At 40.7% G+C, this 20,585-nt stretch overlaps 1 protein-coding gene across 3 annotated transcripts in view; it reads left to right on the top strand.

The window, feature by feature from the left end:
* The window catches only part of RFTN1 (raftlin, lipid raft linker 1), a 2,439,049-nt gene that overhangs the window by 864,802 nt on the left and 1,553,662 nt on the right, over positions 1 to 20,585 (top strand). The window lies entirely within an intron of this gene.

Raw genomic sequence — 20,585 nt, forward strand, 5'->3', positions numbered from 1 at the left:
ATGTAATGTAACTAAAAATGACTAATGTAAATATATGGAAAAATACCCAATATCAGCTTTTAAATAGCTGTCTTTTAAGAAAGTATAGGAAAAGTGAGAAGGTTGGGCAGCCATGTTCCCTGGAGCTGTCACTTGCATTATATTGATTTAGTAAAAGTGCTACACAATGAGAAACTAAGTAAAGTAATGAACAGCACAGGAGTATAATCAATTTCAAAATAGTTTTGCAGAGTTTAATTTTACCAAATACAGCTATGGCCATATGTCTCATTCAGAGTGTTGTCATACTGGTGACACCCCAGATTTATAATTTATATCTATTTTCATTGTACTACAAGAGCCTGAATCCCAAGCACTCAAAGGACCACTGTCTCGAAACCACTGACTTAAGAATCTTGCAGCTCATACAGACTTCCAGTAAAGCTCAAACTTGAGTATGAGTTCTGGCAAGCAACTGAAACACCTTACTTAAATACATTAATTGAGTTTGACTGAGCTAAGTGAAGCAGCCATAGGGAGTGAGACGGAGTGGGGTGACAGTGGAGATTAGGGTAGTGATCAGAAAGGGTATTTGGATTTAGGGAGTGCGAAGGGGATTTTTAGAGTTAGGGAATGTAAGGGGAGTTTTAAGGTTAGGGAGTGGGAGAAGAGTTTTAAGGTTAGAGAGCAGGAGGGGAGTTTAGGGTTAGGGAGCGATTGGTGCATTTAGGTTTAGGGAGAGAGTGGAGCTTTAGGGTTAGGGAACAAGGACGCAGGTTAGGAACAGGTGGGAGTTCAGGGTTAGAGTTAGGCCTTCCCTACACTTCATTGAGTGCAAACTGAGCAAGGTTCCATCTGCCTAAGTTCATCTAGCTAATACTGAGCTCTCAGTTGCTGTTTTTCGTAGGACACCACTAGTTATGTGATTTCAGAATGTGCACTGGCAATAATTAATTTGTTTTCATAGATTTAGCTTTTCTTTGTGTTGCACAACTGTGGGATTGCTGTATAGAGATTCTTGTAGAACTAGGCAGTTTGTTTTTTATATTTTTTTCTTAAAGAATTCTTATTATAGAGTTCAAAATACTTTGTTTTATCTAACTGACCTTCTGTAGCTGTGTCTGGACCTCTTGGGGATTAGAGACTGTATAACTGTGTCATTATACAAATAATGTATGAAATGTAAACCACCTGCATGTGTATATCCCTGTATTCTGGCCTTGTAATTCCTTTCACAGTTAAGATTGCTGAACAGGATAGCTGTAGTACAGATACATCTTCCAGCACTCAGCTGCAAGAGTTTCCGCACCTCAGTGAATGGCATAAACTGTATACTGAGCCAGATATCATGAAGGTGAACCTGGAGTATAAGAGGTATTAACTGTGCCTTGCTTACTGTGCAAAGAACTAATAGCTGTGTGCCCAGTGGTTAGTGATGGTGTATTGCAGAGTGACATGAAGATGACTCAGGCTTCCACGTCCTCAGAGGTCCTAGAGTGTCCTGTCAGACCTGTACAGTAGAGAAATTCTAAGCATCATTAGGCCAGCAAAGGTTTGTCATACAGAATTCAAATGTTTTCCTAAGTTAATGTATATTACTTTGTGGCAATGTGTTGCACCCCCACTCCACCCTTGAATTCCACCTGTCAGATATGATCATTAAGAGATTAATGTGTAACTGGCAAACACTTACATATGACTTAAGACATGTCTTAAAACCAAAGGGGTTTTGAAGTAGCGATCAAATGAATGTGAATAGTCAACCTGCGGATAAGTCAGATAGACTTGAATGTAAACGCAGCGTAGTGAGAGACCTTTTGTGATTATTTCATAATTGCTGGGTATGCAGGCCATATGCTGTGTCTTTTTACTTTTACAGAGACAGTGAGAAATTGGGTGGAATGCAGAGCACTATCTGTGGCTTGCTGATTTTGGATACAAATGTCTTATAGCTGCAAGATGAGTTGAGAGCCATCTTTGTAAAAAGATCTGTCAGATTTCCTCTTTTGGGCAGCACGGCACATGGTCAAGCTGATTATGTATAAACAAGAACGTGGCAGAAAATTAATTTACATTGAACTGTCTTACGATTAAGTGGAACTTTTATTTGCCAGCATTAATAAACAGAAAGCAAAGTCTGCAAGCAACGTAGGCTATAATAGAGCTAGCCTATGCTTGAAAAGCCATAGCTTACTGCAGTTTGTATCACTCTTCAAATGAAATCATAATATAAAGATGTCCTTGACATATATGAGGTAGTATGTTCTGCCTTTGCTTGTACAATGTCATAGTGTCATCTTTTGAGGAAAAATGTAGTTGAGTGCACATTTTTCAACACTGCTGTATCACAGTCTTCAGTGATCATGCTAAATATCAGCTATTACTTTGCATAAAGCTCTTTTAATTGGAGGACCTCGTGTGTTTTTAAAGACAGTTTTATAAGTTAATATTTTCTGAAAATCTCTATATGCGTGGATACAGAAATAGGGTAGTAGCATTATTTATGAGATTAAGCCAGGCATTAAAAGTAATTGCCCAGACTGTTTCAACAGTAATTAATGTACTTATTTTAAGTTCTAGGTTATGCCTTACGTATCAAAACTATGTATAAGAACAGCATAATACTTTTTGTAAATAGTATATTATAGTACATTTTAGATAAAGAATTAAAGAAGCATAAACTGCCTCATGGTAGAAGGTAATGACCATCAGAAACTGTCCACACTGTATTTTGTAATATCATAAATAATACCTTTGGGAACATTGTTTTTTCTTTACCTCTATGTCTGTCTCTGATGTTTATCATTAGATTACTGCTGTATTAGCCTAAATTATATGGGTAATATCTTGCCCAGGATATGACAACTGGGCAGCTTTCAAAGCTTAAAGGCATATATTCCATTCACCCTAACTGCTGAACAGCTTGAGGTGGGTGGTATGAAGTCAGTGGTTGGGGTGTCAAATCTTCAGAACTTTTTTGCACTCAAAGTATGCCTTTCTGTGCTGACTTAAAGTGATCGAAGGTCAGCTAGCACTTCTTCAAGGCTGAGCAAGTAAGTACCCTGTTTTGGAATACCTTCTGCTTTATCAATTTTAATGAAGAAAAGTTCAACTCTTCTGTCAGAAGATACTGCTAAATGCTAGAACTGATGTTTTTAGTGGTTTTACTTTAAAAGTCTAATTTTAGTCAGGATACCCTTTTGAGAAAAAGTGTTACTTTTCTATAAAAAAGCTATAGCTATGGGCTAGTACAGCTAGTGGTTTGGTCAGGGGTTTCATTACAATTTTGCGTAAAAATTTACTTCTTTCAGTCAAGCTGTGACAAGACTGTCCAAAGCTTTGCTACCTGATTATCAGACACTTTTTTGGTAGACACACAGAGTAGGCTTCAGGCTCTTTGGTTCTTCCTTCTCTGATTTGTTGTATAGGAGTCTTGGGTCTTCAAGTTGGCTTCCTCTTCTTTGCAGCCACTGATGAGTGATTCTGCTATGGCCATTTCACATACTTCAAAAGGGTCATCGACTTCACACAATCCCTCTGGGTTGAAAGACAGGCATGTCCTGTGCAGCTGTTCAGCTGTCCTCTTTGGGAAAGGGAGACCCACACTTGTTGGTGTTAGAGGAGGCAGCAGATGGTGCTTAACTACGTAGCCACCCTAAGGAACTTTATTCCTAGGGAAGAGTCTGGTCTTTGGATCAGTCTTTTTCCTGGGTGGGGGTCATCCCTTGAAAAGAAAACAAAATGTTAGGCATCTTTCTTCTTCTGTTTCATGTAAGATGGACAGGGGAGTTTGGCTGGGTTTTGATGTTTTGTTAAGGGTTTACTTCAACCTTTGGATTTTTCTCTCTCTAAGATTCTGAATCTCATTCTGCGGTGCAGCAATTTGATTTAGATTGTGTTTCTTAAGTTCCTACACCACAAGAGGGGGAATCCGATTTTGATGAAAATTTTTATTCACATTCCCCCCTGCTGAAGTGTTATATTTTTTCTAATACTATTTCTAAAATGAATGAGTTGTTTCAGTGGAAGCAAACAGAAATACCAGAATCTCAGCAAAGGTATTAACTTATTACAGACACATTTTCCTGAGCCAGCAGCTGTTTTGCAAGCATTAGAGAGGATACTTTGCTATACCGTGGTGGTGGTGCTGCGGTAGCATTGTCGCCTTGCAGTAAGACGCTGTCCAGTTCGATTCTCAGCTAGAGCGTCTTCTGCGTGGAGACATGCGTGAATGGGCGTACCTTTGTTGAAAGTTGTGCGTCAGGGCTGGTAACTCGGCACGTAAAAATCAAATACCAATCATTAGCGGACCGGAGTTCCGCTGTGGCGACCCCTAACCGGGAAAAGCCGAAAAGACACAAAGAGAGGATACTTTGCTAGCAGTCAGCAATTTTCGTAACAGTTGGCCTCCTTCTCTCATGAAGTCTGAGAAATTATATAAGGTACATTAGCCTCAGAAAATTCTCTTTTCAAACTCTGGATCAGACCCTGCAGTGATTTTTCTATTAAAACCTTCTGCTAAACATCTTTTGGCAGTTAACCCTATTCTTTCTGACAAAGATGGGAAAGTGTTTGACAGGTTTGGGATGAAAGTTTCTTCTTCTTCTTTGTCTTCTTCTGCCTTAACCTTCAGAATAGTGAACTGTCAGGTTCACATGCCTAAGATTTTGCTGGTTTCTTTTGATAATGTGAGAAAGTAAATTTCTGATCTCTCTTCTTCTTAGAGAATGGGATCTGTCTGAAATCTTAAATACCCTCTTTATCTCAGGTAAACAAACACTCTTTAAAATGTTCTTATGACACTGCTGCTGCTGTATCTGGAGCAGCTGATACTGGGTTGCCTAGCTATGTTTCCTACAATCTACCAGAGGATGCCAAAGCTGTGATCCTGAACAAAAGACAAACTTGTAAATTATAAAACACTTTGAATTCTCCAAAAACACTGAAGCTGTGCAAATCAATTGCCCAAAGTACGACCACGCCAAACGAGTTCAAAGAATCAATTTTATTAAGCTCCAACGATGCTTTTCGTTGTTTTTAAAAAAACAACTTCTTCAGATAAAACATAATTTTAAAAACACCGGGGTTTAGATTCCCCACTTTCCTGTCACATGGTTACAAGCAGCAACATCAATGGATATCCGTATGTCACCTGACAGATAAAACCCCACTTCTCTTTTCTTTTATGTTACAAAGCTCCGTAAATATTATAAACATCAAGGGCTTTGTAACATAAAAGAAAAGAGAGGTGGGGTTTTATTTGTCAGGTGACATACGGATATCTATTGATGTTGCTCCCAGTAAACCGGTCCAGCCTAGGCCCCATGGAAGCAGACCTCCCAGACAGCAGCCCCAGGGAATGCAGTGATCTAACCAGTGGACTACCTCCACTTCAAAACCAGGGAGTTCTAAGCCACCCCTTATGGTAAGAACTCACAATGACTCGCCTCCTCCACCTTTCCCTTACCCCTAGGAGGAAAACTCTCCTTTCACTCAAACACCTGGGCCACCATTACCAAAGACCACTGGGTTCTGAACATTGTGTCTCAGGGATACAAATATTCCTTCTACACCCTTCCAACCCCAAAAGGGTTCCCAGATCTACCTCCAAATCAGTGGGCAGAGGCACAAAAGCAAATCCTTTCCCTGCTCTCTATGAGGGCAGTAGAGCATGTTCCTGCAGAACAGAGAGGCCAAGGTTTCTACCCCAGACTTTTTCTGGTGCCCAGAAAAGAGGGCACCTGGCGCCCCATCATTGAGCTATCCATTCTAAATACTTTCCTGGTAATCCCAAAATTCAAAATGCTCACTAAGGACGCTTGGCTAGCCACCCTAGGTCTAAATGAGGCCTACCTCCACATTCCTATCAGGAAATCATGCAGGAAATATCTCCGCTTCAGGGCAGGATCTCAACACTTTCAGTTCTCTGTGCTTCCCTTTGGCTTATCTACTGCTCCCAGAGTTTTCACAAGGAATAAAGAAAGTAAGGATTTGGTGAAGTACTGGCTGGTTCTGTGTGTTTTCTCTAAATAGTCAGATTAACCTATACTTAGATGACTGCCTTATTCAGGCAGACAGCCAGGAAAAGCTGCTGAAGCACTTGGCCTTTGTAAAGACCCTACTAACCTCCCTAGGGTACACAGTCAATGAAAAGAAATCCAAACAGGTGCCCACCCAAAGGATAATCTTCCTGGGAGCAAGTCTGGACACAGCATCCCAGATGGCAAACCTTACTCCTGAGAAACAAATTTTCCTGACAGCCTACTTCTCTCAACTAGCCACCAGCCTCCAGCTAACTGCAAGGAAGATCCTGCAAGCTCTGGGGTTCATGGCATCTTGCATACTACTCATTCCATATGCCAGACTGCATATGAGGAAACTGCAGTGGTACCTAAAGAGCCTTTGGTGCCAGCACTCTCAAGACCTGGAAACTCTTCTACCTATAATTCCTTGCCTCAGAAAAGATTTTATTTGGTGGGCAACAGCAAGCTCCCACAACAAGGGAATGCCTTTCTCCCCCCCCACCACCCATACCCTCACCACAGATGCATCAGACTACGCTTGGGGTGCACACCTGGATGGCAGGTTGATACAGGGCCATTGGAGCCCACATCAAATCCCTTTGTGCATCAGTCAAAAATAAATGATGGCTGTGCAGCATGCCTTGATAGCTTTCAAGCCCCTTCTCTCTCCAGGGGCTCTCCTAATCAAAACAGACAACACCACTGTGATGTGGTACATCAACAAGCAGGGAGGGACTTATTCATACCCTCTATGCAGGCTAGCCATGACCCTTTGGCACACAGCCTCTGCCATGCAACTACACCTGTTAGCACAATTCCTACCAGGCTCTCTCAACTCTCTGGCAGACCAATTAAGCAGAAATCGTCTGGACCCACATGAGTGGCAACTCAACAGAAGTACCTTATAGGTTCTTAGGGTCATAGGTTGGTACTAGGCTATTGGCCCTAGGGCCTATACAAGCCTAGCCATAACAATTCCTTGGCTATTTCTTCCCACAATATTTACTTCCCTGTTACCCTAATAACTCAAAATGGGGAACCCCGAAGGTCGACCTCTTTGCCTCCCACACCAACCATCAGCTCTGCAAATTCTGCAACAGGGAGCATCACTGCATGGCTTGGAAAGTGGATGCCCTGTCCTTCCCCCTGGGTCAATCTATTAGTCTGTACCTTTTCTCCCCTTCCTCTCATCCCCAGGGTACTGCTCAAAATAAGGGAGGAAAAACCAAGGACCATTTTTATAGCTCCAGACTGGCCCCGGCAGCACTGGTAACCCTTGCTGCACAGCCGTTCCCACTACCCCCATGACATCTTCCTCAGATTCTAAACCTCCTTACCCAGAGAGAAGGGCAGTTCATGCATCCCCAATTGCAGACACTCAGTTTGGCAGCTTGTCTTATTCCATATCCCCGAACCAATCTGCCAATCTCACTAAACAGGTTCTGGATGTTATCCATAAGGACAGACACCCTAGCACCAGAAAGTCTTATGCTGATAAATGAAAATGGTTCTGTACCTGAATCCAGGTGAAGGGAGCCAGTACGGCACAGCCCTCCCTCCATCTCATCCTGGATTACTTAGCTGACCTACTATACACTGGTCTCTCTTTCTCCTCTATAAAAATTCATGCCTCTGCTATTTCTGCTCATTTTCCCACTGAGCAGCCCCTTTTCTCACACCCTCTGCTCAAACAGTTCCTAAGAGGGGCTAGCAACTTAAGACCACCCAGAAGAGCACCAACACAAGCTTGGGACCTTCACCTTGTATTGGAAAAGCTCACTCTGCCCCCCTCTGAACCAGCTTCTTCTGTAGAGCTAAAATTTCTCTCCTGAAAGACAGCATTCCTTCTGGCCATCACTTCAGCCAGAAGAGTCTCTGAGTGGCAAGCACTCATGACTGTGGAACCCTTCATCATCTTCCATTGAGACAAGGTATTCCTCATAACCAACCCATCCTTTATGCCCAAGGTGGTGTCCAGTGTGGCTCTCAACCAAACCATTCATTTGCCCACCTTTTTCCTAATCCCCAGAACAAGGGGGAAAGGATTCTTCACTCTCTAGATGTGCACAGACAACTCAGATTCTAACTAGACAGGACTAAATCATTCAGAAAGTCTGATCAATTGCTGGTTAGCTTTGCTACAGGGGCAGAAGGCAAAGCCATCTCCAAACAAACCATTTCCAAATGTATAGCACACTGCATCCATTTCTGCTAAAAACAGCATGGAAAACCTCCTCCAAGGGGGTCAGGACACAGTCCACCAGAGCAGTCTCCACCTCTGCAGCATTCCTCAGAGGAGTCCCCACCAATGACATCCTGGAGGCTGCCACCTGGACTTATGTTCACACTTTTACCAAGCATTACCAACTGCCTCTCTTCTCCAAATCCAGGGCAGGGTTTGCCTCTGCAGTCTTGTAGGGCATCCTAGCCAGCCCCTAGTTTCATTGACTGCCTCCACCCTTTGCCTCAGCTTTAGGAATCAACCCAAATGTGATGACTGCAACAGTGAAACACGAAGAACATAGTACAGTTGTGTACACTTACCATAAATGTAGATGTTCGAGTGTATTCACTGTTGTATTCATGGTTTCCCTCCCTCCATCCCCCTTTCTTCTCTTTCTCCTTTTATTACCTTTCTAGCTTGTTGTTCTCCTTTCCTTACAAGGGACATATTGGTATTTATTTTACTTTGGGGCTCCTGACAGATTAGGGTAAGAAAAGTTGATGTAATGGCGGCTGCCTTACTTTATACTACTGATGACCTGATGTCAGTCCTCAAGTGACAGCAATCAACACAGAAATACTAAGTCTCTGGTATTCAGGCCAGCTGAGGGCTACCCTGGCAGGGATAACCCAAATGTGATGACTGCAACAGTGAATACACTCAAACATCTACATTTATGATAAGTGTAGACAACTTTACTTTATATCTCAACCCAGCTCCCCCCTCTATTCTAGCCCCTCCTTAGTCTGTAACCACAGATGCCTCAGTCATTGATTTGGGAACTGTTATAAAAGGTGGTGAAAGTTCAGGGTCTGTGGAACAAGCAGGACAGACTGAAAAACATAATTCTCAAATAAATCATAGCTCTAATAAAAGCTTTCAGATCTTTTAATCATATTTGAGTTCCAGCCCCTCTACGAGTAGTTAGAGACAACATGACAGTGATGTGGTGGATAAATAAACAGGAATCAGATCCTACCTCCTTTGCAGACTAGCTATGCTAGCCTGGGAACTAGCAATTCAATATAGTCTATCACGACAGGCTACTTACATTCTGTCAGAGCAGAGTATTTTTGCAGACAAGCCGAGCATGACCAGGAAAGGAACCCCGGAAATGAAAGTTTAACCCAGGGTTCTTCCAGGAATTGTCCAACTGTGGGAACTCCTCAACTAGATCTCTTTGCCTCCATTCACAATAACTAGTTAAAGAAATCATGATCCAGGACATCTTACACAAAGGCTTGGAAGATCACTACCTTTTCATTTCCATGGATGGGAATGTTTCTTTAAGCCTTTCCACTCATTCCTCTGATAGCCAAGGATCTTTTAAAGATTCAGAAAGACTCTTCTAGAAAGATTGTTGTGACCCGCTTTTGGCCCAGGCAGTAGTGGTCCTCCCTTCTTATGAAAATGGCCAAGGGCAGTTACCACAAGCTTTCTACTCACACAGGACAAGGACCGTTTGATACGCCCCATGCTTGAATTTCTTCAGATCACTACTTACCTGTTTTCTGAGGACTTATAGCAGGTATTAAAGGAGGCTAAGAAACCTGCTAGTAGAAAATTATATCAGGCCAAGTGGAAAAGATTGCCTGTTTGGTACCAGTGCAAAGAGGAGGATCCTTTTCAGACCCATACAACCCTGGTTCTTCAATATTTGTATGAGTTATTATCCAGTGGACTTTAATTGTCCTTTGTCAAGATTCACCTCTTGGAAATGTCTGCTTGACTGCCCATTAATCCTCCCTTACTTCCCTACCTCAGTGAAGAAGTTCTTGAAAAGGGTTTTATATATTCATCCACCTGGAAGACTGGTGGCCCCTTCTTGGGATCTTCATTTTGTACTGAAAAAAACGTTAAACTTTTTCAGTGGCGGTTCGTGCTATCAGACTGCAGGACTGCAGCCCTTCCAGGAAAAAGTTGACATTTATTTGCAAATTGCCATAAAAAAATATAATTTCCCATTTATTTTTGTACAAAGAACACAGTACGATACGATATGTCCACAAACTCCCAGAACTCGAACTGCGCATGCTCGTCGAGTTCCAGGGTTTTTTAAAATTTTTTAACAAGGAACATACCTCCTCTCTGTCTCATACTATCTGACTGCTGTAAAAGGCAGTCCAGATTAAAAAAAAGCATCAGTGTGATGCCCAGAAATCTATGCGGTTTAACCGCATCGTAAATTAGAAGGGGGGTCGGAGTGCCACGTCCACAGGCACGTACATGACGTGGATGGCTGGATTGCTACTGATTGGTTCTCGCGCTCTTCTCAAAACAGAGAGGGAGAAACAATCAGTAGCAATAGCACAGTAGTACTGTACTTGTCATCTTATTTAGAGGTTGTGTTGGGACTCGGGAGTTTGGGACCGTTGGATTCAGTGGATATTATACCGTCGACCCGTTGTCGTTTTTGGCTTGGCTAAGGGCTTGGCGGCTTGCACTGCAGTCAGAGAGAGTAGAGAGGAAAAGAAGAAGAGGACAACTAATACATAAACTGAGGTAAGTGCTGGAATCAGCAGTTTTTTTTTTTTTTTTGCTGCAACAAGTTACAAAACGAAGACTCCAAATAATGATTTGTCCCAGTGAGTTATATATTTTTAAAGCACTTACCATATAAAGAGTCTAGTATGTGGGTTAATAAGCTTTAATCTATACGTGATACGTTTGTATGGGCAGGTAAGGGCAGCAGAATAACTAAGACTATACCTCAGAAGAAATTGGGAGGAGGAGGAGGCTGGGATATGTGCTAGTGACCATGGCATCTTATGTGTTAAGTGAGGAGAGATGAGGGAGGTTATGGAAGAGGGCAAAGTAGTATGAAAGAGGGGGAAGGGAAAGAAAGTGAAGTGTGAATGAAAAAAGAAAACAAACTCTGGCACAATTATGGAGGAAGAGTGGAGCTGATGAGGATTTTATTTATCCCTTTTTGAAGACATCAAATTAGAATAATTCTGAAGTAAGGAATTTTTTATGCATTTTTGCCCCCACTGCCTGTTACTCATCAGCCATTTCTCAGTGAACTGGTCCATCTATTTCTCATCAGTGAGGAAATTTTCGACTGGGAGTGTAATTATTCAGACAGGCATCAGAGATGGTTTGAGATTTATTCCTTTATACCCTAACCCTACATCCACGCAACTAAGCATATGGTAAATGGCATGCAACAAGCTGTCCACCAAAGGCCATCACCTGACTTCTGCAAAGAACATTCTCATCAACCACTTTCATCAGCACATTTGAAACATGGGAGATAGTTTCCTCTGTGTAATCATACCTACTCATGTGCTCTTAGGTGTACACAACTACCAACCCCACCCAGAGAGAGGTGAGCCAGCCATGCCACTTCACACTTCCCTCTCCCAACATGGCTGTTACAATTCTAGGGTAGCTAACTGAACCACAGTTGCCTGGATTGCAGGAAAAGGTTTTTCTCTCTGTAGCATGGAGGTAGGCTATAATCTGAGATATGGACTGAGGGGAAAAACAGTTAGATGGAGGGATTATTAAGGTAAATGTTTATGCAAGCTTCGGGTGTTTATAAATCCTGTGAGGCAGAAAGGTAATTATTTGGAAGCAATTTGAGGATTATAAAGTGAGCAGGGTTTAGAGAAGATTTTGGTTTGAAAAAGGTTGACTGGTAGAGGTATAAGGAATTAAAAATTGCCATAAATGGGTAGTTAGTGAGAGAATAAACTCTGGATTCGATATTATCCTCTGTGATAAAGGAGAAATGGCTTATGATGATTGCATGAGATGTGAGTAACTCTATAAGAAGCTGAATAGTCAATGGTATGGTACACTGGTGGATGCACTCAAGGGCAAATGGGGTATGGTGGATGGAATATATTTTTTCCACTCCCAGGAATGAAGTTTTAAAGGGAGCAGGTAAGATGAGGCCAGTCCCAGTGAAATGGAACCAGTAGTATATAATACCAAGACAAAATTTCAGAGCATAAAAACATGGAGAGAGGAGTTTCTGGTGATGTGGCAATTTAGAAGTGAACTTGCTGTATATTTTTTCAAACTGTAACAAGCCAGGACAGCCTTTTGAAAAATGGATAATAGAATACAGCAAAATCTTTAAGAAACATGTCTTGAGGGAATGGAAATTTCTACCTTGAGAATAACAGATGGCTTTAAGGAGCAGAAAGACAATGCAATTACTTTATTACTTTGCTTCCATGTTTGGGGATTGCTTCAGGAGTGTCAGTGACAAGCACTCGAATGAGAATAGCATGGCAGGAAAAAATGTTATAAGATAATAATGTAAGTATTGATAGGGCCTTAGAGGCACAACAGGTAGGTCATTGAAAGAGGAAGCAAAGTGTGGCTTAGGAATAGAGTGAGAAGAACAGCTATACAAGAAGAATGAAATGGACATGTCCTAACGACTCAGAAATAGAGATATTACTGGAATGCTTATGTGACAGGTTCCAGAAAATACAGAATATTATTGACTAGAACAAGCATAGTAGAGATGAACCGTGTCAAACTCAGCAGGCTGCCGCATCAATGGTAAACAGTAAGGTGACTCAAACCCTGCACTACAAGCATTCACTAAATCAAGCAATATACTGCAACTTGTCCTTATAAGAATTACCTTAAACCAAATAAAGTTTTATGGTTTAACACAAATACAATTTTATCGATTAAAAAAGAATCACCTACAGGTAATACTGTGCAGCTTATGACGGATTTCAGGCTAAGCTGTTTACTATTAGGAATGGTGAAGCCAAGTACAAAGGAAGTGAAAATGCAATGGATAATTTGGTTTCATTTTAATTCTGTCAAAAATAAATAAATAAATAAACAAATGAGTGTGAGTTAAACAGGAGTCCTTCCCAAATTATGGCATAATCATCATACACATATAATTCACATGGAGCTCTGTCACTAATGGCCAGAAATCTGCAATACTGCAATTTATTTTCACTGTTAGGTAACATAACAGTGACAGGTGATACAATACTCTCTTCATGTCTTCATCTGAATTAGCTGTATCACAATCCATTGAGATGACCTTAAAAGAGATAGCATCCCTGAGCAATGAGATATGAATTCCATAACAACTTCTAAGGCAAAATATCTTAATAATGCACATTCCACTTTGAACAAATATATGGTATCAAACACAGTCCCAATACATGATTTAACGTCATAGCTCAAATCCCACATTTGCTGTATACATGAAGCAATTTGTCACCATCAGCTTCAACCTGTTAATGACATTTGTGGTACTTGAGCAACTGAAGATGGCAATAATAGAGAACATAAAGCATGAGTTTTTGTACATAATTAAATTTATGGTAAATTTCAAAAGTATGATACAAGTTTTTCATCTTTTCTCACCCTCTTGAACTCCTTCTCCATAGTGTCTGGTGATACCTCTCCATGGTGGTTGGTGGTTACTATTTAGATGCTGCCTAAGCTGAATATAAATTATAATTAGAACTGCAGTGCAAGGAGAAGTGGTTTGAGTTGAGTTTTTCTTCTACACTTCATTTTGTCTTGATTGGACTCTCATAACGATGTTTTGGCACTTTTCCATCTGAACCTGATCAAGAGGCTGAGTTGAAATTCATATCTTGGGAAACAATGTTACTTATTGCTCTGATTTCTGAATTCAGCCTAATCTAATTTTCACAAGGATAAGGGTAGCTTTGAGAACAGATCCTTCATTTATACTTAAAGTGGTTTCAGTGCTTACCTTCAGCCAGGCTATTCATCACCCTGTTTTCCCTTCAGAACCAAAAACAAGGGGAGAACGAATTATGCATATTTTGCATGTCCACAGACAACTCAGTTACATTCAATTCTAATCAGTTGTTTACTTGCTGCAAATTTTTAGTAGTAGTAATTACAACAGGCCTATGTGCCACACTATGTTGGCCTATCTCACAAAAGGACACTTACAGTTACTGCCATTTAGTTGCAACAATGCACCTACACACACACACACACACACACACACACACACACACACACACACACATTACTTTGTTTCTTCCTTTTCTCACATTTTCCTTACACTTCAGCACTTTCATGAAGCCATGGCTTTCTATATGCACTGAAATACATTTTTTTTTTTACACAACCTTTTCATCCAGTGATGGCTTGAACACAAGTTATGATTAAGGAAAGAAATTCACTGTTGCTGTTCAACTTTAGTTTTCCTTGCATCCTTTCGACACACCTTTCCTCACTAAGACAGCACAATAATCATCATTTAGGAAATAATTCAAATAAACCAGGGACCAAGAAGCCTAGGTTTACAGAGGGTCTGGGATGCATTTTACAGCATTTTCTCAGCCTTTTAATCCAATGATGGCCTAACAAAAATCATGAGAAGGAAAAGAATTTCAGTCTTATTTTTTTTCTTTCAAATAAGTCATAAGTTGTGCCCAAGGCTTAATGTTCAAAGCTGACAAAATAGTAGTTCACAATAAACTAACAAGCCAGTAGTTGTGGGAATACATGGGTCTTATCTGGGAATACTGCCTGCCTCCCTAACTCACCCAAAAGACAATCACTGCCTATGCATCCCTCTGGTGTTAGACTGGAATGAAAGTAAAGGTTCAAATCGCCTTAGTCATATAGTTGAAGTGACTGCTGATATGCACACATACATAGCATGACTCCTCACTCTTAACCCTCAAAGGCAGACATGTGTATATGTGTCTGATGTGTGACTGTGAGGAAAGTAAAAAAAAATAATGATTACTGTAATACATTCTAATTTCATGCCCCTAGACAGTATACCGCTCCCACACTTATGGTAACCTTCTTTGTACAAATCTGAGGTATGTCAGAAAAGTAAAAGAAACAATGACCACACTGTCCTCAGCTCAAATACAAGTTACAATGACCTCATGTGCACAGCTCTAAGGTTTAACTGTGATGCAGATTAAAGAAGTAATAAGCACACAATCCCTAGCCCCCCCCCCCCCAACCTACAAGAGTTTTCTGCACACACATCTGTGCAGGACAGGTTTTAGAATGGGTGTGGTTGAAGACAAAGGCTATTATCAGCTTTATCCTGAAAGGGCCATATCACAGCACTGTTCTGGTTAAAGTGTGTAATCAACTGATACATGTTTTCTCCTAATTTTCCCCCAACCAGCAACAGCTTGTGGAGGGGCCCCCACAGAGTTAATGATGATTAAGGGAGCCCCCTGTATCCATTTATACAGACTGGGGAGTAAGGGCCACCAGACTCTGAGAAGATCTAAGTGTCTGAATGTAATGTGATATATTTTATGCCTTACTTTTGAAATATAATTACTTGTTAGGTACATTCTTTACTGATTCCCAGAAGAATAATGTATGTGTCCTGGCATTACTGGGTGTGTGCACAGAAAAAAATCACTGATACTTTACACACACACACACACACACACACACACACACACACACACACACACACACACACACACACACACACACACACACACACACACACACACACACACACAGGTATAATCCATAGCAGTACTAGTTTTGTACTTATTTCAGCAAACGCAAACAGCAGTAAATTGTGTAACACTTGCATTGTCACACCAGATCAGTGAATGCTGTTTGGCAGTCATCAGACAGTAGCAGGGTAAGTCACTTTTATTTACCTCATTGAGGAGTAATGCATACCTGTCACTGTCCCTGATTTCACAGACCTTCCCTGATTTTGCTCATACTTTTGCTTTGTCCTTCATAAAAAGTTTGATTTGCTGGTAAATCATTCAGGATTACAAACAGCCCATAAATCCAGACACTGGAGTTTTATACTTATTGTCCAGAAATACATGTTGATGCAAAAGGTGTTATTCTAGTAACATTTTATGTGAATTAGAGTTGTTGTATCTTTCGGCTTTTCCCAGTTAGGGGTCGCCACAGTGGAACTCCGGTCCGCTAATGATTGGCAGTAGATTTTTACATACCGAGTTGCCAGCCCTGACGTACAACCTTCAACGAAGCTACACCCACTCACGCATGTCTCCCACACAGAAGACGCTTTAGCTGAGAATCGAACAGGACAACGTCTTACTGTGAGGCGACAATTGGAGTAATATTTAAAATGTGTTCCTGATTCTGAGCCTTTATTCTGCTATTATTTTTGGCACTGCACTGAATTCATAAACAAAGAATTTGAGAGTTGTAGTATCTGGTGTTCTGCAAGTATTTGTAAAACTCTCTGAAAGAGAAGACCATCCTTGATGATTGGAAGCATCAGCTCTTCTTAAACTCCAATGTTTGCAATGAGATAAGTCACTCTGGGCTGCTGATCTCTCTACTGCTTGCCTTGCTCGTGTTCGTTATTAGCTTTATCCTAACAGGATCATATCACAGCTCTGTTCAGGTTAAGCAGCATAATCATGAAATTAATAAATTGCTTTTATTCTTCATTTTTCTCCAACCAGCACCAGCTTGTGTGGGGCCCCCACCCTGTCAAGGATGATTAAGGGGGCCCCCTGCAGCCATGAGTATTGCAGGGAAATAAAGTTGGCTATGTAGTTAGTTTTAGTGGAGAAAATGTCCAAAAGCAGGGTGTAACTAAGTTAGAAGCACAATGTCAGTGTTAAAATATTTAGTAGAATTGTGATGTTTCTTGCTTGATAAAATACTCTTACTATAACCAAAAATATCTTTGAATTTTAAGGGAAATATAAATAAGAGTTATTATCCACTTGGTTTAAGTATACAAGATTGTTGTACTAGCTTTTGTTGGTTTGACAGACATGTTGAAAAATATCACGATAAGCTAACTTGCTGTAGTGGGGGCCTCTGAAGAACTGGGGGCCCCCAGTGACCACAGAGTTCGCCGGTGCCTAAAGCCAGATATGTCTGCATCAAAACAAACAATTTCTAAGTTGTTGTCTCATGTTATTGCTTTTTGTTATTGTCATTATAACAAGGCACTTCAAGGCCCTCTCTGCTATGGATTTGGTTACTTCTGTGCCATTTTGGAAGGGAGTGGCCTCTAGAAATGTACTAGAAGTAGCAACTTGGTCACATGTGCATACTTCTGGCAGACACTACAAATTAAACTCTTTCATTAAGTCTAGAGCAGGCTTTGCTAGGTCTGTTCTCCAGGGGCTTCTAGACTCTGATCATTCTTCTCCCTTCTTTTTTTTTTTGCTTAACCTTACTACAACAGTTGAACAAGTAAACTGAACTATAATAGTAAATGTTTGAATAGATTATTGTTGTTGAAGGAACAACCTCCCTCCCTCCATCCCCTTTGTTTTTTTATATTTTTTGCCAGAGTGTGGATATTGTTTTCATTTTCCATTGCTTGTAGCACATACATAACATGCAAGCCTCAAGCATCCCTTAGCCTGAGGCAAGAAGGCTCTGAAGCCTTTGTGCCCTAACCACTGAGTTTATATCAATCTGTTCAAGCTTTTCGGAGGTTAGGATGCATGAAAAGAGTAGTTAAGCTTTTGAAGCTGGCCGATTGTCATATCCTAGGCAGGATATATATAACCCATATAGCTTTAGACTACTGCAACAGTGCCCTATTCAAACATCTACCGTTATGGTAAGTTTACTTAAACAATTGTACTTTCTTATACTTTTTGGTCAATATACTTTCTTATCCTTTTTGGTCATTCTTTTTCTTCTATGCTTAACTCAGTCATTTTGAGACCTTCTACTATTTCTGTATCTTACATCATCGAACCAAATATTATTTTAGAATTCTACCACCCTTTCCTTGAAGAAGCACTTCATTATGTGGTCCTAAACGTATTCTCCCTGTGTTCATATTGCATTTTTTTTATGTTGTGGAAACATTCATCTGCTTCATGTATCTTTTTCCCACATCTTTTGGTCTTCTGCTTGACATCTAAAGTAGGATTATATGGGCTTTGTTGACTAAATAAATGGTTCAGTTCAGATTCAAAGTGGTTGACTTTTTTCACTTAATTAGAACTTTCAAGTTATCCTCAGTGAACCTGGTTGGTTCACCTAGATGAACAAAATAAAATGAAAATAGACACAGAGCTGTGTAAACATTTGTCCTTTATCCTAATTTGTAAACAGCAGTATTTTCCACAAGTTCCCAACAGAGTAAATTTATTTTCACATCTCTTTTTTAGCTGTGTCACCCCCCCCCCCCCACCACCACCACCACCAACAAACACCATACATCATCTGCAGTACTGCACTGCTCTTCCTCAATCTCAAAGCAGTGAGGAGATGGGGCATGGTTATGTGACACCCTTCTGATTGTGTGATAGGCCTTTCAAAAAAACCGAAGCCAGCACCCATAGAGCGTATATATTCCTTTTATTGTGGCCTCACCATGAAAAATCAGACTGGTTTCGGCAACCAAGCCTTCATCAGTGATAAAATACAAAGCATAAGTCCCAAATACTTATACTATAGTTAATTAACTTCAGTTAAGCAGACATTCATATTTAGAGCAACAGACCTTTACCTCAAAATATTGTTCATTACATATGTTCAGTCAACCCTGGGGAAAATAACTACCCCTAGTTTAATAAGCCAACCTTTCTCTTTTCTGTTTAACATAGCATGCCATCCCAATTTATTCATCCTATCCCCCCAAACCTTTTCAATAACCATAAAATAGAATCTAGCATTTGCATGTTTTAATATATGTTTATACAAGGCATTTGACATACGCTTAGTGCATATGTCACTAAGATGTTCAGATATACGTACACGTATAGACCTGGACATCTGGGCCACATAAAAAGCATTACAAGAGCATGTCGCCAAATAGACCAGCCAGTCTGACTCACAATTTGCAAAGAATCTCATATCATATACCCTACTGGTATTTATGCTGGAAAATTGTTTTGTTTTAAACATATATTTACAGGATGAGCAATGCCCACATGGATATGAACCAACAACTTTATCACCAGTCAGAGTCCCCTGATGCTCACTATTTAGGTTTCTGTTGCCATGTTTATAATGGGCCTTTCCCCTGTAGACTAACCTTAACCCTATACAAATGCACTGACATCCTTTGCTGTGAATGTTTTTTCCTGAGCTCCCCCTCACTATTTTCAACTAAATATGAGTCCCTGGTCTCCTGTGGAGACTAGAGGAAAGTAAGAAACCCTCCTTTCCCCTGGAAAGGGTAAGCTGGCAAGTTAGTAACTCGTTCGGATCTAATATTTAAACCTGCTCTTCTGGCTCACTGTAAGGACTTCCTTCCTTCCTCCTTCTGCATTACAGAGCCAGCACTCTACAAGTTAGAAGGAGTGTCAGCAGTCACCTGCTGCTCTTCCCATGCTCTTAATCACCTACAGTTCTAAATAATTACTTTTACAAGTAACATTTTCATTTTAAAACAGGCATACACATGAGACCCAGAATTTCTCTTCCCTGAAGGCTGTCCTTGGTAGCGGCGTGGACTGAGAGAATGTTCTGTCTGCCTTCTGGCAATACCTCTGATCCCAGACATATATTAAAAAAAGAAATAAATAAGTGGTGGGCAAGGTCCCATAAACACATCCTTATGCTCTGCATTGTCTCTGACAAAAGTAGCTATATTCAGTGATTCCTGTTGCTTAATTTGTGAATTACTTACTTATGTTACACTTGAACAAGCTGAGTTTGCCACACTTACCATTAACAAACAAGGTTCAGCAAGCACAGATATTTACAGAACCATCAAAGCTGTTCACTGTGATAAATGTGCAGGCTGCCTTGTACCATTGAGAGTAGTCTAGATGTAAAGGCCTGTGTAGTTTATTCGTTCAGATGTATACAATGCTAGTAACTCATGCTGTCTCTGTAAGGTTCTGTAATTAAAATGTTCCCCTACTGAGGTCCTTATCAGAGTGTCTACAGCCTTAGCCCTTTGAGAAGGGTTGCATACAAACCTGCATACATTATCAGATCATAGGATCATAGAATATACAAGGCAATTGCATCAATAAAGCCAGGTGGCTACCTGTCTAATAACGTGCCAACCTGCTTCTAGGATCCCAGCTCAAAGAAAATTCCTGTCCTTCCTCTGACTCCATCCTCTTCCCTCAACCACCCCAGTTACAGTCTAAGAAGTTTTAAGCATTCTGGTCCATCCTCTTCACTCAACCACCCCAGTTACAGTCTAAGAAGTTTTAAGCATTCTGGTCCAATTCTTCAGTGTCCCAGAACAAGACTTCATTGCAGTGTCCATGCCTTCTTCAGTAGGCCTCATACCCTGGTAATCCCTTCCTCCTAATCTTTAAGATTTCACCTCATACTCATCATATTGTGCTCAGCTGAAAGATCATCTCATGTCTGAGTCACTTTGCAATTGTTTTCCCTCTGGACACATCACCTAATCCCTTATTCTTCCCTTCAGAGTCAGGCACCTTTGCTGTCCTCACATTATTTCTGTA

The sequence above is a fragment of the Protopterus annectens genome, chromosome 3.part1 (assembly GCF_019279795.1).
Source record: "Protopterus annectens isolate FY-2018-M chromosome 3.part1, PAN1.0, whole genome shotgun sequence".
NCBI classification, from domain to species: domain Eukaryota; kingdom Metazoa; phylum Chordata; order Ceratodontiformes; family Protopteridae; genus Protopterus; species Protopterus annectens.